Source organism: Dipodomys ordii, unplaced genomic scaffold (genome assembly GCF_000151885.1).
Source record: "Dipodomys ordii isolate 6190 unplaced genomic scaffold, Dord_2.0 Scaffold89, whole genome shotgun sequence".
NCBI lineage: Eukaryota > Metazoa > Chordata > Mammalia > Rodentia > Heteromyidae > Dipodomys > Dipodomys ordii.
In genome coordinates this window covers 4,601,335-4,626,034 of record NW_012267305.1, presented here as the reverse complement: position 1 = coordinate 4,626,034, position 24,700 = coordinate 4,601,335, and positions in this window count along the sequence as shown.

Below are 24,700 nucleotides of genomic sequence, written 5' to 3'. Positions count from 1 at the left end.
GGAGGCTGGGAAGGGATGTGAAGGGTAAACAAAGGAGGAGGCTGCAATGCTTGGTAAGAAATGTATGCATTATCCTGCCCATGTAATTGTAACCTCTCTGTACAGTATGTTCACAAATAAAATAAAATTGAAAAAATATGGTAACTTACTTTAGTAGTTACCAGGGACATGAAAGAGCCCCAGAACCAAAGTCACCAATATGAATTCTAATGCTGGTGGACATCCCATGGTTCTTCAAATCTCAGAGAAAGGGAAACATTCTGTCTCAAGGTCTTGAAGTCTACTATCACCAATAATTCCATTTCATAGGGTTTAAAGCCTTTAAGCTCATATAAAAATAATATATTTTATTTCTTGTGTTTGTTCCTTGCAATATGAATTTGGTAAAATTCCTACAATTTAAAATGTTTTTACACCTGGGCACTGGTGGCTCATGCCTGTAATCCTAGCTACTCAGGAAGCTGAGATCTGAGGATCGCAGTTCAAAGCCAGCCTGGGCAGGGAAGTCCATGAGACTCTTATCTCCAATAAACCACAAAAACTGGAAGTGGCGCTGTGGCTCAAGCAGTAGAGTGCTTGCCTTGAGCTAAAGAGCTGAGGGACAGCGCCCAAGCCCAGAATTCAAGCCCCATGACCGACAAAAACAAAAAACAATAAAATGTTTTTACTGTTTCATTTTGCCAATGCAATGGCCATCTTTTAATTGAGGGCTATCATCAACTTAACACTGGATGTTATTAAAATAATCTGCAGATTCATTGGGGTTCCCAAGATTCATTTAGGGATCCATGAAGTCAATCAAACTATTTTCATTAAATAACAAACATTTAAAAAAATATACAGAATAGGAGACGCACACACATATATGTATATTGCATATACAGTTTCTATATCCAAATAACCACACATTTCTCCTAACCAAACTTAGGAGAATGAAAATACCAACTGGTATCAAATTAACCAGGGAAGCTATTTTCATACCTAAAGGGATAATGAATATCTTTCAAAACAAAAACCAAAAAGTTAAAAAACATCTTTTTTTCTAAGCTAGCACTAAAAAGGGTACTTAAATATTCCACAAACAGGTAGACAAATGGATCAATAAAATGTGGCACCTATACACAATGGAATTCTATGCTTCCATCAGAAAGAATGACACTGCCCCATTTGTTGGGAAATGGAAAGACTTGGAAAAAAATCCTATTAACTGAAGTAAGCCAGACCCAAAGAAATATAGATCCCATGGTTTTCCTCATTTGCAATAATTAGTATATGTCTAGGATAATTTTATCAGATGAGCAGAAAAGATCAAAAGTTATATACATATGACCATATTAGATGATGCTAAGTGAAATGAACCCCAAGATATGGACACATGAGGCCTTTCTTTGTTGTTGTTGTTGTTTGTAATGTATTATGTGATTTTTTTCCTTTGTATGTTCTTCCCCCTATGGTATATCCCGTTGTCACTATACTTGACTTTGGTACCCTGGATCTTGTCTATACATTTGTCTAATTCAGGGAGGGGAAGGGAAGTAACAAAATGCTGAAACAAGGACATAGGATGTCACATTGCAACAAGTATACCTACAAAACAGCATATTGGTAATAAAATTTACAACTTGGAGGGGGAAGGGGGAAGGTCAGGAGGGAGGGAAGTGCTGGAGGGAAGGGATAATAGGAGAACAAGGAAAGGGTAACAATGCTTGACAAGAAATGTACTCACTGCCTTAGGTCATTGTAACCACTCTGTACAGCATTTTTACAACAAAATAAAATTCAAAAATGTTCCACAAACAGGAGAAGATAAACACAAAATTGAAAGTACATATTTGATGTTAAAAGTATATAAGCAAATGTGGATAAGGGTAGAATTCTAAAAATCAGAAAAGAGGAAACACTAGATCTTTGAATAGTGAATGTGACTACTCCTCTCATTTCTCTAATCCAAATACAGACTTGTGATATGATTAAAAGCAAGAGTCATAAAATAGTGCTATTAAGATATGTACCAGAATGGGAAAGACAAACATATGCTTGAAGTGAAAAGATGCAGAAAGTTAGAATACGTATACGGAGGTTGGAAGCAAGTACAAGTAGCTATGCTGAAGTTTATCACATCAAAAATCCAAGCTAAAATTAGGCAGAAGAAACAAAGCAAGTCTACTTTCACATTCATCAAATAATTTTTTTCAAAAAGACATGAAAATTTTAATTTAGATAAAACGCAAACATCCAAAAATTCAATTGCATCAAAAACACAGACCTGGGATACAAATGCCAACACAATAACGGAGGATCACCCATTTTAAAAATCCAGCAAAACCAGCTGTTGGCTCACTCCAAATAATCCTTCATTCTCAACGAGATGCATGGAAAATATTTGGATAAGAGGACAGCCTTGGCATAAGTTTCTGAGACTCTTTCAAAAAGAGAAGATGGCTGTGATGGCATACTCTTGTTATTCCAGCTACTTTGGCAAGAAAACAAAAATAGAAAGAAATTGCTTCTGGTCAAGTTTTAATTTCAGTGGTTGTTTAGTGGCAGATTTAAATTTTTCCCACCCCTAGAAGAAAAAATGTGTCTAAGAAGCAAATGGCCCTTACTTGAAATCCATCACTATCAACAGAATTCATACAAACACCAAGGAAATACTGTGAGAGACTTAAATATCAGTACATATAATATTTAAAACTTATATAAAAGCTACAAAATACCATTAGACAAAAAATCTTCCAAATATTATGCCTTGTAGTTCTTTGTTCAAACCAGTCATTTCTAGATGATATAATCTACAAAAACTGAAACCAGATAAACATAATTTAAATAAAAGTTTTCAAAAACCAAAAAAATCTCTGTACTGACAGATTCTACAGAACTTTCAAGAATAAACATCAGTATTTCTCAAAGTGTTTGACAAAATAAAAAGGAAATCTATATGATTTCATTCTCTACCACCAGTGTTACCCTGCTAACAAAACTGGATAGGCACACAAATTGGATTATATACTAGCTTTCCTTATAAATGTAGACACATGAGTTCTCAACAAAATATATGAGGACTGAATTCAAAACTTCATTACTACATCAGATGCTAGATCAATTCCATTTTGTACATGATATTCAAGGATGGTTCAACTAACAATAAACTATAAGTTTATTCATGATTATTTTACTTTATATAGAAAAGTTTTATAACATTTAACATCTCTTCATGATAAAGGTTCTGAAAAAATTGCCAGGAGTATATCAACATTATGGGAAGAATGAAGATAAGCTTATAAGCAACATCATACTACTTAGACAAAACATGAAAACAGGTTCTCTGAAGTTGGGAATATACCAAGATATTCACACTCTCCACCATTTCTGTATAAAGGAATAAATTTCTTAGCCAGATAATGAATGTTAGAAAAAAATTAAGAGAAACAAAAAACATTTTTGAAAAGTCAAACTATCCCTATTTGCAGATGAGAAGATCCCATGTATGAAGTCCTAACAGGTGATAGTAAATTGTCTTTATCAGCTCTATTTTTGAATGTATCAAGATGTAAAGTTAACATACATAATTCCATATATTTAAGCACAGGATAAACCAGCAGGCTGAAAATAAAAGCTAGAAAACAATACTATTAACAATATTTTCAAAATATAAAACATCTAGGAATAAACTTAAATGGAGGTAAAAGATCTCTATAACATATCATACCTTGACACCATGAAGAGACAAAACGATGAAGACATTAGAAGATGGAAACCCTTCATTGTTATCAGCATTATCACTATGATGAAAAACTATAGTTTCTAAATCAACCTACTGATTTAACCATCAAAATCCCATTCTTTGCAAAAATAGAATGTTAATCTTGAAACTCATAAGAAAGCCTTAATGACTCAAAATACAAAACATAATCATGGGCAAAAAAGTGTAAGATAATCACACTGAAATACTTAAAACTACTACTATTGAATGATAGTAATAAAAGTATGGCATTGGCATAAAAGCAGGCAAATGAATAATGCAATAAAAGAGAATATACATACAAATAGAACAAGAAAGCAAAGCAGATATATTCATCTTTATTTTTTTGGTTGTGGGGCTTGAACTCTGGGCTTGGGTGTTGTCCCTGAGCACTTCAGGTTAAGGCTAGTGCTCTACCACATGAGCTACAACATCACTTCAGTGGTTTACTGGAGGTAAGAGTTTCACAGACACTTTCCTGCCCACGTTGGCTTTTAACCACAATCTTCAGATCTCAGCCTCCTGAATAGCTAGGATTACAGGCATGAGCCACCTGCACCCAGTGATATGTTCATCTTATATATGATCTAGAAGCACAATCATAGACTGGAGAAAATCTAGCCACTTCCACAACTGCTGATAAGAATATTGCATAGCCACCCTTAAGACCCCTAAAACTAAACCCTGTCTCTACCCTGTACAAAGTAACTTCAGAGTAAATGAAAGACCTTAATGTAAGACTTGAAATTCAAAACTCATTAGAAGAAACTACTTGGATATAACAGGAATAGGAAACAAACTTCTGAAATATTTAAGAAATTATGATCAAGAGTGACAAAATTTTCAAGCTAAATGAACACACAATAATGAAAACCCACTAAAAACACTTAAAAGAGAGAAAGTAACGTAAATATTAATAGAGGAGTTAAACATGATGAAAGTACATCAAATCCTAGTAAATAGCTATGTACAATTTTTTAGAATGTTATAGAAAATTAGATATAGGAAAAAATAAATTGCTCTGTGTAAACACAGTAGAGATATCTAAAATATGTTTAAACAAAAACTTTCTGGATAAATTAGAAGACAGATGGTTGGGAAAAGACTTTAAATCTCATGCAACACAGTAAATCATTATTTTGGTGCTCAGTATGAAATTTAGGTCTTTGTGCATGCTAAATTATGTTTAACTGAGCTATAACACCATCCTGGTGTAGCTGAATTAAAACTTTTCCAATATAGAAAAGACAAACAGTATTTAAAATGTGGAAGCAAGTAGGTTATCATTTGTTCATACCTATCTTCCAACAACAGGGAGGTAACATGAGGAGTATACTGGTTCCAGGAATTAATGGTAATAAATTTCAGAAAATTCCATTATCAACTTATAATAAAACTGTGTATTGTAATTTTGTGATGTCAAACTAGCTATGGAAGAAAATATAAATAGGAGGGGATCCTTATTCTGTAAACACAAACTTCAAGAGACTATCTCAAAAATAATCAGTGCAAAACATTCTGTAAGCCTGGCTCAAGTATCTGACATACTGTTTAGCAATGCCAAATCTCTGAATATTTCCCAAAGGCAGAAGTGGGGGAAGCAGGGACAAGAAAGATGTTACAATAATTGTTGGGTGAATGTGAAAATCAGCAAAAGGAATAAATTTAGAGTTGTATAAAGCAAGACAAACTTAATATCAGATGAATTCCAATATTTCTTCCTGCGCAAAACAAAAGATCAAGTAAAAAAAACTAGGTATGGAATGTCTCTGTGAACATAAAATACTCAAGTTTCACAGAAATGAGCAACTAAAACAAAATCAACCTAATATAAAAATTAGAAGCTCAGTAAATATAATCGTTATTAAATGAAGAGCTCCAGTAAGAAAAGTAACCATCAAGTCATTATGGCGAAAACGGACTTCACAACTTTGGTGGGGGGGGGTGCAGGGGGAGGATGGGAAGAAATGGAAAGGGAAACAAAGGAGGAGGCTACAATGCTTGATAAGAAATATACTCATTATCTTGCCCATGTAATTGTACTCCCTCTATACAGTATTTTCACAATAAAAAAAGGAGAAAAAAAAAAGTAACCATGAAAAAATTGGCAAACAGGACTGTGAGACTATAATGAATAAAGTCACACAAAACAAACACTTGATTATATTTTTTAAATCTCCCAAATCACAACCACATATCTAAAGCAGAAAAGAACAAATACAATCTGGAAGAAGGGAAACCCTATGAAGATATGCAGAAAAGAACAGGAAGAAAGGCAAAAATAATTTTAGAAATGAAGAGCAAATTAGAAACCCTTTCTGGGAAATTAGACCTCAGTAAAATTTAGTAAAAGGCAATAAATTACACTCAGGGGCAAGGAAACATCAATTGAATAAAAATTTGATTAGGAAGGCCAAAAGTAAAACAGAAGAGGAAGAAGAAACGGAAGAAATGACATTTATATTACCGGAGTCCTTGCAACATGAACAAGATTCCATTTAATGTTCTTTGTAAATTTATACAAGTATTCACATATTAAACCATAGAGAACAAATATGTTTCAAAAGTAAAAAATGTTAGAAGCCATTCTAGGATAATACATCAGTATAATGACACATTTCAAATAAATCAATTGATAATAAATCAGTCATATTTTTCATTCTCAAAAATTTGTATTTGCTATCCTACATAATTAAGATATTTCTTTGTTGCTTTGTATGTCATTCCCCCATGGTATAACCCCTGTTTTCACTGTATTTGATGTAGGTATACTTTGTGGAGGGGAAGGTGGACCCATTGCAACAATGAGATGCACAAGACATTATGTCGAAAAACAAACTTTACAACTTTGGCTCAAGGGGGCGGGGGAGGATGGGAAGGGATGGGAAGGAGAAACAAAGGAGGAGGCAAAAATGCTTGATAAGAAATATATTCATTACCTTGCCCATGTAATTGTAACCCCTCTGTTCGGTATTTTCACAATAAAAAAAATTAAAAAAAAAACAGCGCCAAGAAGAAAAAAATAAGAAGAAGAAAAAAATAAAAGAAAGAAGAAAAAAATAAGAAGAACACATCTACCATGTATTTGATCCAGAATCCTGAAGATGAAGAGAGCCAATCCTCAGGCTCAAGGGCAAAAAATCTGGGATAAAGAAAACACAAAAAATTCAACAATGAAGCATAAAATAACATGTGTTACCTACATTATACATTCTTGTGCTATAACACAAAGACAAAATATTATCCTTATCAAGAACACCTTTATTTTCTTAGAAATTGAACTGAGTCAAGTACGTAAAGATTTTGTTTTGTCACTTTAGGTTTACATGTTATTTGTTTTACATTTCCATAGGTAATTTTTCATATAGTGCTCTACAGAATGTTAAATGCATCCAATAGCATAATATATTTAAATATGTTTGATATATAAGATATATTAATACAATAATACTCTCATCCTCAGTTCAACTTCTCTGTTTTCAATGAAACAGAACAATAGTTTGGTGCAGTGTTTTATTTAAACTCCCAAATTCCAATTTGGGTATGCAAACTCAGCCAACTGCATGTTCTAAGGGACTGCTCTACAATCAAGAGTTCCATCACTAGAAATTTTTGTGCTTTTAACTGCTTTTCAGATCAAGTTTCTGGTTTTGCCCTATGTGGGCTAGGATTAAGAAACTCATGCCTGTGTATGTACATATCATTATTACTGATTATATCCACAATGTTAACTCACTAGTGAATTAACTATTTTGTACCTGAAATTCTATTGTAAAACACAAAATTACATACATATGAAATGTATGTGAACTAAGACAGGGCATGACTACTGAAGCCCAGGTTCACCTCAAAATTATGATCTACTCCAGGTACCTGGGAAAAGAATTCTGTGCCATGTCAGTGCTGCAGTGCGTACTGAGTTGGATCTTGTAAACTTTTTGCCCGTGACTCCCAACAGGACTGTACAGCTCTGAATCTTTCTCTCAGGATAGTCACCTTCCGAAGACGTAGAGTTAAATTCTGAAACCAAATTCCACAGCTGCTTTATCATTTAAGCTAATAGTATGTAACACCATACAAAACTGAAATACATATACATCCATACACATATTTGTATAAATATATACACATTTATATGTATTATATACTTACATACATATGAATGCATAACATATACACATGAGCCTGTTTATACATACTCATAAACACAGGTATATATACCACAGGTATTTGTTCAAAAAGTGGTTTACTAAGCAGCCAAGGCTGGCATTGAAATGAGGGTCCTTCCTACTTAGGGCCTCACACAGCAGCCAGAATTGCAGGCACAATCTGCCCCACCTAGAAAAATAAAAGTACTTGAAATCTGGAAATTACATCTATTTGCCCTCTAAACACAAGTCCATCCATAGCTTCATTTGGAGTAAAGAGAAGAATGAAATAACATAACTATTGAAGAGAGGTTCAAAGGAAGTAGGTATGGCTGTCTAGATAGTCAGACCTCCATTTTTAAGGATAAGCAAGTACGTAGGAAACCAAAAGAAATTAGAACAAAAGAAAAAGTACTTAATGGTAAAAAAAATTATACAGAGTAAGTTCATCAACATTCAGACTTCTATAATTTAGAAAACACAATTTAAACAAAGCAAAATGAACATGAGTAAAGCTTACCAAGTTAACTCCTTCCCACAGCCTTGACTGCTAGAGCCCAGTAGCACAGTGTCTCAGTCGGATCAAAAGACAGTCTGAGAAGACAGAGCAATCCTCTCAGGAGAATCAATGTTCTCCCCACCAGGGCACTCACCTCCTAAAAGGATACTTGCCTCCTTCAGAATACCAAAAATCTCTCAAGAATCCATGGACTCCGCTGGACTGCAACCTTCACCTTCAGAGTCACCATGGCTTCCTCACGAGTTCCCTGGAACAACTTCACCAGCCCCTTCTCCCCTGCCCTTAGAGTGAGCCATGTGATGGCAGGCTTAGCCAATGAAATGTGGAGTGCAAGAATCACATCAGGGGAGGGACATGTTCATCCTTACCTACGTGAACATCTCCTAAGCTTGACGCAAGTGAGCATTCTTTGTATCAAACTGAGGGACACATTCTCCCCACTCCCCTGCAATTACTGGCCTTGAGGAGAACAGACTGTGGGAACATTTGCAAGCACTGCTGGTTACTAACTTTTCAACTCCCAAGCCTTCCTTGCAAACCATGTACACAATCTATATTTTCAAACCCAAGAAAATGGATTAGCCACCTAAAGGGACAATCATCATTGATGGCCTATACTTAATTGTATAGCATACAAATAAACAATTCATATATGTCTAGCTTGTTAGTAGACAACAAACATCAAGGTGTTCTACCACTGAACTACACAATCAGATTTCTGATCCTTATTTCCTACCCACCTCCCTGTCCAAGCACAGTGCTTGCTATTCATTCCTAGACTCAGTTATCATTCTTATTCTGTTTATTGTGTTTTCTGTCCAAGAGATTTTCTCAAATTCAAATGTTACTTGATGTATAACTGAGCATCTGTTATATTCTTCAAGCTTCACGTTTCATTTGACAATAACAAGAACCAATTCAACAAATTATTTGCAAACATCTCATTGATACCAAAGTTGCCTATGCGAACAATAAAATGTACTTGAACAAAATCAATAAAGTTCTTGCTTTCATACTTCTTAAATTCCACTACAGAGAAAGGTTTAAATGCATAACTAAATTAATAAATACAGATAGACAAGAATTCTGGGAAGAAAATAAACACTTTGCATTGTCAGTAAGACCATGAGGTTAGAGAACTTTTATGTCAGGTAGCTTGAAAAGATTTTACTGAAGAAGTGCACATGAACCAAGACAAAATGATGAAATGAATCTATTGTTGTGCAAAGCTCCAAGCCTGAATGTTATCAGTAGAGGGACAACCAGGACACTGCCTCTGAGATAAAACATAAATGTAATAACATTTTTAAAGACAGGACAATGTAACTGGGATGGTTTATGAATGAGAAAGTGTCTCAGATTAGAAGAAACTGGACTTATAGGCAAGTATGGAATAATGTTCAAACTGTATCTTCAAAAGCTTAATTTTTATATTAATTTGGGCATTAATATAGGATGATTATACCATAGAAAATTGTTTGTAGCCTATGGAGAGGGACTGTGTGGTGGAAGAAGCTGCTCATCTCATGGCAAAGAGGAAAAAATACAGAGACTAATGCATGTATTACCCCAATACCCTCCTTAAATTCATACCCCTATTTGATTGATATGTCTTATTGTATGTTCTGATGGTAAAAATCAGCAGAAGTATCTGGTGTTCCTCTTCAGCCACACAATCTCAATGGTAAATAATGGACAGTCTACAGTACAGATTTCAGCAATGGCATCTTTTGAATGTGAGTAGGCTAAGTGCTGCTTTAATGCATTTCAACTTTTTACATCTCCAAATTCTACAGGATAGACCATAATACCTCATGGAATACCTTTACTGCTAATTCCTCCTTCCTGGATGATTGCCATTATTCATTTTATTTCTACATAAGCACTAATATGTAGTTATATATCTATATTAAACCATTCCAGTCAAATTGTCATAAATATCTTGACTACTATTATTAGCAAAGAAGAGTACAATACCTAATAGATTAATATATGAGAATTTCAATCACTACAACCACAAAGGAAACCTGATGGGGATTCTGAAAAAAAATAAAGTAGAACTATGTTTAACTCAGCAATAGTAATACTGAGCATTTGCTCAAAAGCTTGTAAGACAAGTTACAGTAGAGGTACTTGCATACCCATGTTCACTGCATTACTATTCACAATAGCCAAGTTAAGGAAACAGCCAGAATATTCAAACAAGAGAAAAAAGTTAAACAATACAAATGTAAAATGAACAATTCAATCTACATTTGTTTTCAAATGAGATCTTATAAATAAAAAATAGCAGGATGCAATATCAACATTCATAATTTTATAAATTTTTATACCCAATAAACCAGTACATTTAAAAAGTAAGCTGCAAAACATACCCATATCCAGTAGCTTCAAACAATAAAACTCTTTTTAATCATGTTAACTTAGCAAGGAAAAGATCACCAGAATGCCAACTTAAAAGCATAAAGAAACAAATTGAAGCAGAATATTGTATTATGGGATAGTAAATGAACCTATACATGCAGTGTTCCAAAGAAAGTTGTGTATCTTGGGTTGCACTCTCAGCTTTGGTAGAAAGCTTAGAAAGATATCGAGAGTTTTCAAAGTGCTATCTCAAAAATAAGGCACTGGGTACCATTTGTTTGCGACTATAATTCTAGTTACTCAGAAGGCTGAAAGCTAAGGATCCTGTTTCAAACTACCCTGAGCAGGAAAGTCATGAGATTCTTATCTCCAGTTAGTAATAAAAACCTGGAAGTGATATTGTGCCTCAAAGTGGTAGACCACTAGCCGGGAACAAAACACATCTTAGGAACAGTGCCCACGTTCTACATTAAAGCACCTTGACCCCCCAACAAACAAAAAAAATGGTAAAGGTAGAAAAAGAGACACATATCAACAATTGTTTAATAAGGGTACATATAAGCAAAATGGACAAATTTAGTATCATCCATTACAAGGGACCAATTAATTCAGAAGACACCCAATATTTTTCCAGGAACAAAATAAAGTGAATCCAGTAAACAGCCTGTGTATTCTTTACTAAATATGTTTGTTTATTAGGAATTCCTTAATAATTTCTTATGCACAAAAATAATCACCTCAAATATATTCAGGCCTAAATAATCAACTCAAATATCTTCAAGCCTGTATATAAAATTCAAATCAATATAATAATACTGATTACATATCAACTGAGGAACTCAAACTAAGAAAATAACCATGGAATAAGAGAAAAGTGAATGTAACATTTTAGTTTATAGAATTACATAGAATGAAACATTTGATTGTACCTTAAAAGTCCTTAAATCACAAAATGAAATCTAAGAACAGAAAAGACCAAATAAGTTCAGGAAAATATGTAAACATTTGGCTATTTAGGAGAGAAGTGAAAGGAAAAAACAACTAAAGAATTGAAAAACTGCTAAGTGAAAGTACACATTAAAATTCAGCAAAAGGCATTAAATTGTACTGAACACAAAGTATGAAATAAAATTTAGATTTAGGGAAAAATGAAAACTGTGTAAGTCGAGCATATAGAAAATAAAGAAATAAAATTTATATCACTGTAGTTCTGACAAAACGTATTGAATGGTAGAAATCTATAACTAAAGATCATACTGAAATACAACACTGCAAAAATGTAAATAACTGAAATATACCTAGACATAGGAAATGTGTAACTTATGATAAGAGAAAATACATCTGAACCAATTGATTTTAAAAAGGAAGTTCTTCATATTCTCCAGGATAAAAAGGTAGAGAGATATATAAACACAAGTTCTTTAGACTGTCGTCCAATATTGAAAAATCATTACATAAATCAATGCAAAAAGAAAGCAACACATTTATCAGACTCAGAGAAAGAAAACATAAATCAACAAATCTTAGTTCATATAAGCAACCTTCAAATATCAAGGTATTAATATGTGTTTTATGTACAGAAGTATAATGAATTCTACATGCATGAGCCTGCATGAGGAATTTCCTAGAGCACATATACGTGGGCAAACAAATGTCAAAAAGTCATATTCAAAGTATCCTTGTGTTAAAAAAACTGAGTATTTTGATTTTAATGGCTAAGACAGTATCAAATGATTAACTGATAAAATATCAAATAATTAATATTTATGGATTGTGGAGATTTTATACAACTCAAAAATATCCCCAGATAAAATTTATATCAATAGAGCCAAAGAAATTTTTCCTAAAATATTTATAAATCTTTTCTAGCATAAAAGTGAAATAATCATTTCTAAAATACTCTGAAATTCACTACATGGCCCATAAAAAATAAAGTCTGACCACAGCTCCAGGGACTCACACCTACAATCCTAACTATTTAGGACCTTGATAAATGAGAAGTACAAGCCTGGTTAGGAAAGTCTGTGATTATTATTTGCAACTGACCACCTAAAAAGCCAAAGACAGACATTTACTTGAGGTGATATATCACTATTGGTGGATCAAATAAAAGCTGAGGGACAGTACAAAGACTGTGAGTTCAAGACCTAGGACCAACACACACAAAGAATTAAAAAACGGAACAGAGTTTGCCAAAATATTTTCTGGAAGCTAACCTTCTTCAAGAGATAGCAGAAAAAAAAATCAGAAGAAAAACTTGAATTTAAGCATCTAAATAGGGAGGCAAGAATGTTTATAATTGAATGGACAGATAAAATGTAAAGAAGAAAACACTTGTAACAACCAAAAACAAACTTGTGAGAAAATGAGAGTGAAAATCCAATGCACAAATATTGAATGTTTTAAAAATAAAAAACACATGCAACCAAAAACACATGCAACAAAAAAAAAGGAAAAGGGGAAACTAGAACATATAACATGCAGTAGTTACAGTAACTTGAAATTAAAAAGTGGACAGTTGAAGGAGAAAAAAGAAACTTCTAGTACTTAAAATGGTATCGATGCAAAGCAACTACTCTCTATATAAAATGAAAATTTCTCCAATAATGTGAATAGAAGCTATCATTGAGTAAATTATACCAACTTGACATGTTGATAAAACAATTCACATGAATAGAAGATTAGAAAATAACTATGCTCATAATTCATATGAAAAAGGGGCTTAATCTGCATAATAAAATGTTTTCAATTTTCTTACATAACAAAATCCCAAAATGTTATACAAAAGAAAATCCATACCACGAATATTAATTCAAAAGGCTAAAATCAAATAGAAGATACAAGGAATAATAAGAGAGGAAATGAAATAGAAAAATTGTGAAGAACAGGGGCTGGGAAGGTGGCTCAGTGGTAGAGCGCTTGCCTTGCATGCGTGAGGCCCTGGGTTCAATTCTTCAGCACCACATAAGCAAAAAGAAAAAAGCCGGAAGTGGCGCTGTGGCTCAAGTGGTAGAGCGCTAGCCTTGAGCTGAAGAGCTGAAGGACAGCACCCAGGCCTAGAGTTCAGGCACATGACCGGACCCCCCAAAAAAAAATTGTAAAGAATAACAGAATGCATCTTAGGCTCTACTAAGTAAAATCAAGCCCCAACACACAAAATAAAAGTTAACATCATGCTTATTTTTTATATTAAAGGTCAAAATGCCAAATGAATCTATACATAAGAATGTTTAGAACAAAACAATAACTGATGAACAAAAATACAGAATATGCAAAGACAGAGTGAAGAAAAGCACACTGACAAATCAAATGAGCAACAATGAGCAACAACAGAGAATACATAGGCAACCAAATTAAAAAAGTAAGTTTTTAACATATTTCAAAATCCAGACTTTGATGCTTGTGACCATACCTTCAACCTATGCTCTACTGAAATTTGCAAAAAGAATGATCATGAATTAAATCATATGAAACATTCACTACATCTCTAAAAGGAAAAAAATTAGAAAATGTACTCTGCTCACAATTAAGTGAAATAGAAATTGTTAATAGAAGACAAAAGCATTGTTTTTTCCTGAACACAACAATGGAATTTTCAAGCCTTCTATAATTAGACAATAATCTATTGAAATAAAAAATAAATTAGAGGCACCTACCATGGGCCAGATGTAGGGTTTCAGAGATAATCATAGTGGATCCTCAACCAAAAGAGCATTAAATCTGGCAATAGGAAAGGAAACAAAATTTCAACAATGAAGTTTAAAACAATATATGTAAATTGCACACTGCAATATTATGGCCTAATTACCTTCATTATATCATTGTACTACAGTGTCTGTATTATTTTTCTATCTGTAGGAAATAGTTTAGAAGAGAGCAGTCATGGTATGTACAACTGACTCAAATACAAAAGGCCAGGTGATGCACATGCAGTAAATGAAAACTAAAAATGAGAATCTAAAAAAGAGTAGCTTGCTTTTGTTTTTCCTATTTTATTTTACATTTAATAAACTTGAAATTGATTTCAAAGAAAAGCATGAAAATAAAAGAATGATCTGTGAAGACAGTATCTCCCCTTTCAATTATTAACCTAGCTATTCAAGTAAGGAAAGCATCTGAAGAGCTTCAGTTTTTCACAGTTTACATAGACATGAATCAATGCACTGTGTAACAGTCCCAGGGTACATTTTCCCCACAAAAACTGCTGGGAAAACTTATAAATATTTCCAAAAGGTTCTTTAATCCCTTTCATCTGAGACTGAATTCTGATGTCAACACTGTGCATGGGTGTATTGTCCAGAGGCAGGTCCTTTTCCAGTTGAGGTGTAGCCCCAGCAATTTTTGGCTTTCTTTTATTTCTCAGAGAGGGTGTCGGTTTTTTCCAGCCCGGGCAACATCTGGACCTTCCTAGCAATGGCCTCTGTATCTATGTCTTCCAAGTTGTGATTACGTGTATAAAGATTACCTACATAAGCATTAACTTCTATGAAAGATAGTATTTCAGACTACAAAACGAAACACTCTTATGACAGGGTCTTGCAATGCAAGCCAGGCTCACCTTGAAATCATGATCTTCCCACTGTGGCTGGGATGAGACTCTGCCTCTATACCGCTATTGCTCATTCATTTGGTAGAGGTCATCCTAACTTCTGGTACAACCTGCAAATACAATTATAACCCGCCCCATCTCTCCCAAGCAGAACTCTGTCTTACTTAAGCTAATATTCCAAAACACAATAAGATGTAAAAATACACATATTCATAGTGGATATAAATGATGTGGATATAAATGATGTGGATAGGTATTTGTGGGGAACCGGGTCTCACTAATGAGACAGCCCAGGTTGGCCTTGAATGACACATCACTTTTAGCTATGGACCCCCACTGCAGCTGGCATTTCATACCTAGACAAAGCAACTTCAAAATTCAGAAATCACATTCATTTAACTTTTTAGTTCAGTCTCAAAACCCTTGATTTTCAGGTAAAAAGGAAAATCAAAACAGAATCACCGATTTTTGGAAATGGGTGACAAAATGGCTTCTACGGGATGTGGGCGGGGCCTTCTGGCTACTCAGGCCTCCATTTTGGAAAAAAAAGCAGGAATTTTTTGCCGAAGCCAAGAAACATTGGGAGCAGAAATTAACTCTAAAATACAAAGCTGGAGCTTGAAGGGACAGGCTTCTAACGTTTGAAATTTGCTAATCACATTGTTTGACCCTGCTAGCTCAGTCGCAGAAAAGCCTTCACCTTCGGGTTTAAAGAACACGGCCCCACGCGCTCTGGAAATGGGCGTCAAAATGGCTGCCAGGCGGAGCGGGCGCGGCCTTCGCGCTACTCAGGCCTCGCGGAGCGGGCGCGGCCTTCGCGCTACTCAGGCCTCCATTTTGGAGGAAAAGCGGGGATTTTTATAACCAAAGGACAGAGACGCTGCGAGCAGAATTTAACTCTAAAATGCAAAGCTGCGTTCAGAAGAGACAGGCCTCTGTGCCCCCTCTCGAAAAGGAACATACACTAAGTCATCCTTACCCACTCGAACTCCGTCCCACTGGGGGCCATGGCCGCCACGGCCCCAAAGGCGCTGTCCGGACAAAAGGCCACCAGTCCCGGAACACGACCGGCAATGCCCTCAGGAGCATTACTGGGCATTACTGAGCATTACTCAGACGCCATTGCTCTCCAAGAGAGGCCCACGGCTCCTCAGGAAGACCAAAAGCTTGCAGACGAACAATGGCTGCCGCCACACTAGAAGCGCCGTCTTCAGAGTCATCATGGCTTCCTTTGGACTCAGAGGAAACACTACAAAAGCCCGCCCTCCCCGACCACGGGACTGGCAAACTGACAGGAGTCTTTGCCAATGAAATGTGGAGGTGTAAGAGCCACTTCCGGAGAAGGGAATGTCAGTCTTCCCCACCTCATAGGTTTGATACAATGATTTCTTTGAATCAAAATTAGGCAATATTTGTAGCCATTCCTACATGTTACTGCCATTAATGAAATCATGGTAGATATTTCCTCTTTGTTTTCAAACTATGATCCTATGATCCTCTCTGTACACCTCATAAATTCTCTAGTACTATTATTTTAATTGTTCCTGTTTTTGTAATACCGTGTGATAATTTGTTTCATTTATTCAATATGTAATGATTGAATTAGGACTTTTTTACATTCAGGTTCTTAAACATTTAAACATTTTGATTGACACATCCTTTGGAAAGGACTCACGTTCTTATTCTTTCTAAACCAGCATCTTCCACCTGATCCACACTTGTATTCCTTTTTACTTTTCTTATTTATTGAGTTGTCTTTTGTTGACCCATACTTATAATCCTTATACTTCTTTTCTTATATCATAACTACCTTTCAAAAACGTACCTCTTATTACTTACTGAATAGCCATTAATTTTCCACATTAGTTTTATGTGTGTTCGTACTGGAGCTTCAAGTCAGAGCTTGCACTTTGTCCCTTATATTTTTTCACTAAAGGCTGGTGATCTACCACTTGACCCACACCATCACTCCTGAAATTTTGCAGCTAAATTGAAGATAAGATTCTTATGGTCATTCCTGATTAAACTGCGTTCAAACTACAATCTTCATATTTCAGTTCCTAAGTAGCCACATTTATAGGCTTGCACCACTGGATATCAGTCGCTTCTTAAATTGAACTGAACTTCTAACCTCACAATACTGTTAATAATTCCTTTCATTTTTTGAATAGGTTAAGAGTAAGGGACAATAAAACAAGCAATAGAGTCTAAGATCCTAGGTTGTCAGGACTATAGTGAGTCCTGGAAGCAGAGTTCACTAAGGGAACAGCATTTCTAACTTTTAGTGTTTACATAATACATGTGATAGTAAGGTTGAAACCCAGGTTTTAATTTTTTATTTTTAACTAATATTTTTAATATTTTAATTTAAATTTACAGAGCTATCTGAAACTTCATGTATTTTTCTTTCTCTCCCTACCCCCCACCCAGTGTGGAGGCTTGAACTGGGGCAGGGCACACTTAGCTTCTATTCTATTGCCTGGTATTCTATCATATAAGCCAAACCTCTACCCTGATATTTTGCTGCTTAATTACAGATGGAGTTTTGAAAATTTCCTGCCCAGGCTGCCTCTCAACCATGACCATCCGAATCTCCCTTGAGCAACTAAGATTACAAGCATGAGCTACTGACACCCTGCTTCATGTTTTAGTTCAACAAGTTCATAGGTGATGTCAGTTTTGCCGATCTGTGAACCACACTTTGATAAAAAAGCCACAATTGAACTTTGTATATATCTAGCAGTTCAATATGAGCACTTAACTCAATGATCTACTATGTCCAATCATTAAGAGTATTTCTTACACAAAAATTACAGGAAAAATGATTGGACTGTGAGAATAACTGTGGAAAAGAAATAGACACAGAGATACCAAGGCCACAGGATTAGAATAGGACTGTGTCTGAGAATGCCACTTATGCTTATTCTTTTCCCACACCTACCACTTATATTAATCACTTTCTACTCTGCCCAAAGCACTTGTATTCTCATTATCTTCAGCTAATTACTCCTTCATTTCCAGTTTGTTTTCCTTATATCTCCTCAAAAAGCAACATTCAGTTGAATGGTACATTCATACATGATAGGCACCCATGCAAATGCTAGACCTATCTCTGGTAGAGAAACAGGGAAAAGACTGACTATATCTACATAAGCAAAGTATACAATTAGACATTCTAACTGTGTCTGGCACAGTGCTGAAATGATTCCCAAGATTCCCTATACCTTAGAGACTTTCTATATATAAAACCAAGAAAGCAAATGACGTATTTCATTCGTATAACTCAGTAATATTTTAGGACACAGTTGATTTTGAATGAGGGAGATTACCTGAGTGATACAATTATAAGAACCCTTTAAATCTAATGTCATAAGCCAGATGCCATGGCTCAGACCAGGAATTCTAGCTACTCAGTTGCCTGAGATATAAGAATTTTAGTTCAAACCAGCTCAGGTAGGAAATTCAAGACACTCTATCACCAATTAACCAGCAAACAGCTGGATTGGAAGTGTGGCTCAAATTGATTAGTGCCAGCCATGAACAGGAAAATATGAAGGACAGCATGAGTCTTTAATTTCAAGCCCCAATTCTGACAAAAAATAGAGAAAGAGATAATAAATGCTAAAGTCAGAGATAAGGAAGTTAGATATGAGGAAGGAGACAGATTTGGCCTACCATTGCTGGACAAAAATGGAGGGAAAGCACAAGTGTTGGGAAATCAATAGAACAATTAAACCTGCTCTACCATAAGAAAATGAAGCTGGGCCCTGCTTTTCTCCAGAAATTCTAGGTGAAAACTTAATCCTGATTGTTGGGCTTCTGACCCATACAACCAGTGTTATTTAGGCCCCTAAATTGTAATGAATTGTAGTGCCTTCTTAATCACTGATTGGACTATCTCTTTTATCTGCACTGTCAGGGGACTCAGTCAAATTGGAGGCAGAAGTATTCACAGTTATAGAGATCTCTATACACTGTATATATTTTTTTAATGTTTTTTCTTAATCACAGCTTTCTGTACTTTGGTATATTTTTTTCTGATTGTTCTATCGTTAATCATTTTTAGCATTCAATTTTGTGTAATCATTTTTTAGTCTTCATTATAAAAGCAACATGTGCACATTGGAGAAAGTAGAACATACAGTTAGACACAAGAAGTACAAACTAAGCTTTAGAATTCTATCACTTCATCTGTAGAAAGCATCTGTTAATGTTTTGTTGTATTCTTTCCAGTCTTTATGCCTATGCTCATATGTATATTTTTGTATTATGAGATCATACTTTTAATACTATCATGAACATTCTTCTCATAAGCTGTCTCAAAAGCTTTGAGAAAAACAAAGCAAGATAGAAATGAATATTTATCTATTAGTTCAGAGATATTTTTCTTTGAAAAGCTGGTTGTTTCTATCAGCAGTAAACAAATGCTCTGTTTCCTTCTGTATAATCTATGATACTTTGGTATTTATATATAATGAAGATCTCCCAGTATACCCATGTTCAGCCAATTGTTAGGGGGATTCAAAGGTCTGAGCAGTCTTACTCATACCTATGATTTATTTCAAGGAAGAGATACAAAGTAAAACCAATAAAGGAAAAGGGTTCCATGGTAGCAACCTCTGATGGAAACTCGCCATAAAATTTGAAGAGTAAGGGAAGGGGTAACAATGATCTACAAGTAATGTGCTCATTGCCTTACTTATGTAACTGCAACCCCTCAGTAAAGTATCTTTACAATGAAATAAAAAAATAAAAATATTTCAAGAGTACTTATACAGTGGAGTCAGAACAGAAATCTTTAATTCCCCAGCCTGGAATTATGACAATACATATTAACTCTCATCTGCCATTGAAACTCATTAGTAACTTGGTGTTCAAGGTTTCTATTGGGTCTGGACATGTTGGCACACTCTGCCTAGCAGAATTCTAAACTTCCCGAAGGAAAGCAGGTGTTCAGCATAAATCATACTGTTTATGGAAACAGTTTAGATATAATGAGGCCCTCTTTTCAGTTGGGGAGTGGTGGGAACTCTTCCAAAACCCAGCTTCCTAGCCACTAGCCACTAGCCAACTCTGTAAATAGGCCTTTCTAAGTACAGCATCTCAGGGCTGCTATGTTTAATCTGTCTATAGATAAGTATCACTATTCCATTATTCTTCCATGATTATGTATAATACCAAATACCCTAGTTATATGCTATTCATCACACACAGTTGTAAGAAATGAGAGGCAAGTGAGAGCAAGCAATATGAGCTCCAGGCTTTATTAGGGGACAGACCTGATGGGCTGCTCCAAGCAGGAATAGAAGCAGCAGCCATGGACAGGTGTGGACAAAATTTAGATGCAATTTTAGGGGGCAGACACATGGGTCACATGGGCAGTCACATGGGTCACATTACATAGACTATGGTAATTTGGGGATAGGGTCAGTTCAATGAAGAAGTGTTACATGGACTATGGGAATTGGGGGAGAGACATTCTGAGAAGGAGTATAGTTGCAACTGGGGCTGGAATTTGTGTGTCACACTGGAAAAACAGTATCAGGAAATAGTAACAGATTTTTTTAACTACATTGTTCTGTCTTTTTTTTTTTTTTGGTACTGGAGATCGAACCCAGGACATTGCACTTGCTAAGCAAGTGCTTTGCTGCTGAGCTACATCCCTGCCCAGTAACAGATTTTTGTAAAGAGGTTGGGACACAGGGTAGGGACTTAATCATGGTCAAGCTGACTCTAAGACCTTATATTCTTGTCTTTGTTATGTATAGGTTTAAAAGTAAAAGGCAAAGAGTAGAGGGTCGGCAAGACCTAGACCTTAGAACAGTGTATTGAGATGCAAGTAGGTGAGTATCAGTTCTACTTTTTTATTTTAAAAATGAATTATCAACAATTAAACACAGCATTAAGATATGAGCTGATCATGAAAGTACAGCACAATACCAAGAACTGGTGTTCTTGGTGTCTATTCTAGAGGGTCTACAGTTGAAATTCTGATTCTGTTTCTCATGGTTTTACTGTATCTGTATTTACCATCACCAAGACTCATATTCAAAGGGAGATGAGAGTTTAATGATCGGTTCCATGGTTAGAACGGAGAAAGAAATTTGCATAGATCTTTGTACAATAAGGGACAAGGTATCATCTCAAAGCATATGTCCCCTTTGACCCATCCCCATAGTGACTAATGGGATAACCAGAAGGAAAGGACTACTTTTTCTCTTAGGTTTCCAGAGATTTGGCAAGCTAAAAATTTAAAGTACTTATAAATTGTAAGTTATATCTTTATTTTAGAGATACTTAAATTATGATGGAATACCTAGCTAAGATTTTTCCTTTGCCAAATATTTGTCTTTTTCTGGAAATAAGATATATATTTCAAAGGAACAAATGTCACTAGTTAATAGAATACATTTTATGAATCATTAAGGGCTACCTCTCTTTTTAGGATTCTGAAACCCAAAGGAACAGGAACTGGTGAGTTCCTTTGGGCAGACTGGCAGAGAAGTTTTATCTCTGAGAGGAAGTTGCTCCATACTATTTTGCCAAGCTAGGAGGGCAATGCCATAACTGGATTTCAGATGTTGCTTACCACCTCTGCTGGGCAACTTTTATGCTAATACAATACAGTACTACTTATGATGGAATGGTTGATGAATATTTGCAAGAGATGCTAGTCTCCCATGTCTTCATCTTTTCTTTTAAAAATTTCCCACATTTTTATTAATACTGATTAGTTGTATAAGGAAGTTTCATTTTGACATGTGCATATATGAATAAATATCAGACTGTCTGTGACATGTTTCCTTATCCACTGTCCCACTCTTCCCAAACCAGTCTCAACAAGCTTCATTGTTTCCTTCTCATGAATGTACTTAAATATTTTAATGATATTCACCCTCCTATACCCTCTTCATTTTTCCTGGCCCCTCCTATTTATACTTATACCACACCCCATACAAAATCTCTTTTTCATTCATGTCAATAATTAAGAATCAAATCTATGTTAATTATTCAAAGGGGCTTCACTATGGCATGTGACACAATGTATATACAGTATTCTAATCAAATTGACCCCCAATTCTTACTAACCACATTCAAGATGCCCCTTATTATTCAGCATTTATTAACGAGTTTCATTTTGCCATCCCTATTCACAGATAAAGGGTATTTCAGTATTGTTCATTGTCTAACCCAACTAACCCCCACAGACAGTTCCACAATTAGAAATACTACATATGTACATATATACACGTATATGTATATGTTCATTTTAATATGTTTACATGGATGTATAATCCTGTATGTGATGGTTATATATGTACTTACTTTTTATGTTCATTTTTTGGTCTGGCATTCACTTCTTTAAAGGCCAGCAGCCCTTAATGTTACCATCCTATGAGATAAATGAGTTGTCATCCAAATTCCATCATCAGTCACAACTGCAGTAATAAGGAAGAGGACGCTTAATGAAGGCAACTCCCATGGATTTGAATTAGTTGATTTCATCATGGAGAATATATAAAACTCATTGTGAATCATTGGACTCAAGCATTTGTGTAACTCGCTTTAAAATGTGGTGATAAATTATTTTGAATATTGACACTCAGAAAACAAAGGTTAAGTTTGGACAAACTGTTTTTTGACTGTAATTTTGATATTATTTAAAGCTTCCTCTGTAAAATGAGGTTAAAAATCATACTTAGCTGTGAAATTGTTCTTCGGGGTAAACACTTTAGTATGAGATAATTTCTTCCCTTTTTTCTAATTCTTCACTTTACATAGTATAAGAATTACAAATTACTTTCATTTCCAAGGTCATTTGATCCTCAAAGTCATACTTTAAGGTAAGTAGAACAGAAATAGATAAAGGGTTTCAGTGTTCAGCAGACCTAGGTATACATGGCTGCATACAAGTTTCAGATCTAATCCCAGAAACTTTCCTCTCACTATTATCCATGTTACAAATATTATATTATGACAATCTCTTTGAAAAACCAATCACATATGAATCTTCCACTAGTATTAGCGATGTTTTTACCAATGACACCTTGTGCATGTTTTGCTACAGGCAAATAACACGGGAAATTGGATCCTTTGCACGACTTAATCTGTCTTGTTCAGTTGTTAACACACAACTTCATCTTACTTGAGTTTGTTAGACAAGCATTCTACTTCAGTACTGTTTAAGCCACATCACCAGCCTTTGTACTTTGGTTATTTTTGGAGAGAGGGTCCATGCGTTTTCCCCAGCTAGCCTAGACCATCACACTCCAATGAATATTTCCTGCATACCTGGGATGACAGGAACATACCACCATGCTTACCTCTTTTGCTGGGATGGAATCTTACTAACTTTTTTCCCCTGGCTGGCCTTGAGCCACAGTCTTCATAATTTCTGCTTCTTGAGTAGCTGAAATTATAGACAGGAAAACACATTTTAAACAGCTGAATTATCAAAAGAATAATATTTCTTGACAAATTAAAATGGCATGAAATTAAAAATTTAGTTTCATTAGAACTTTGCCATACACACATCCATTTTGTTTTATGGCAACTCTCAGGTGAATGTGCAAAAGTAATCTCTAGGCTCAAACAGCTTACTATGTGGCTCTTGCCAGAACTACTTTACTGGCCACTAATTATAGGTATAAAGTGTAGACCAAGAAGTACCAATAAGCAACAAGTCTTGGAGGCACGTGAGATCATGTTAGAAGTGCAGAATCTCAGTTACTTTCCAGATCTAGGACTCAGCAGCTGCATTTTAATAAGAACCCCTGGTGATTCATGTGCACATAAAAGCTTTTGAAGCTCCAGCTCAGAAGACAATTGATCACAGCTTTCCTTATTGGACAAGTAGTATAGGTTACTGGAAGGAAAACAAACCTTGGAGTCCAATAGGTGTAAATTTAAAATTCTTTTTCCACTGTTAAGTAAGGTTACGTGTACTTTACTCATAAATTTGTTTTATTTTAGATGATATATTAATTTCTTCTTGCTGCATTAAAATATACCACAAAATTGATACCATAAAAAGCAAAGATGGGTTCTTTCACGGTTCTACAGTTTAGAAGGCTGACATCAAATGTTATAGGGTCATATTCCCTCTGAAGGAACTAGGGGAGAATTAGTTGTCTCTTCAAATTCCAATGGCCTCGGTGTTCCTTGGCTGTGGCCTCATTACTCAAACCCTCCACTCATCTTAGGACACAGTCACTGGATTTAAACCGAGTAAACTATTTTATCAAGATCTTTAATTGTGTACCTTCCAAGCCCGAACTTGTAAATAAGGTCATATTCTGAGATTCTGAGAGGATGTGAATTTTGGGCCAGACTATTGGACTCATAAGATCTCATCAATATAGGTCAAATGCCGAGCA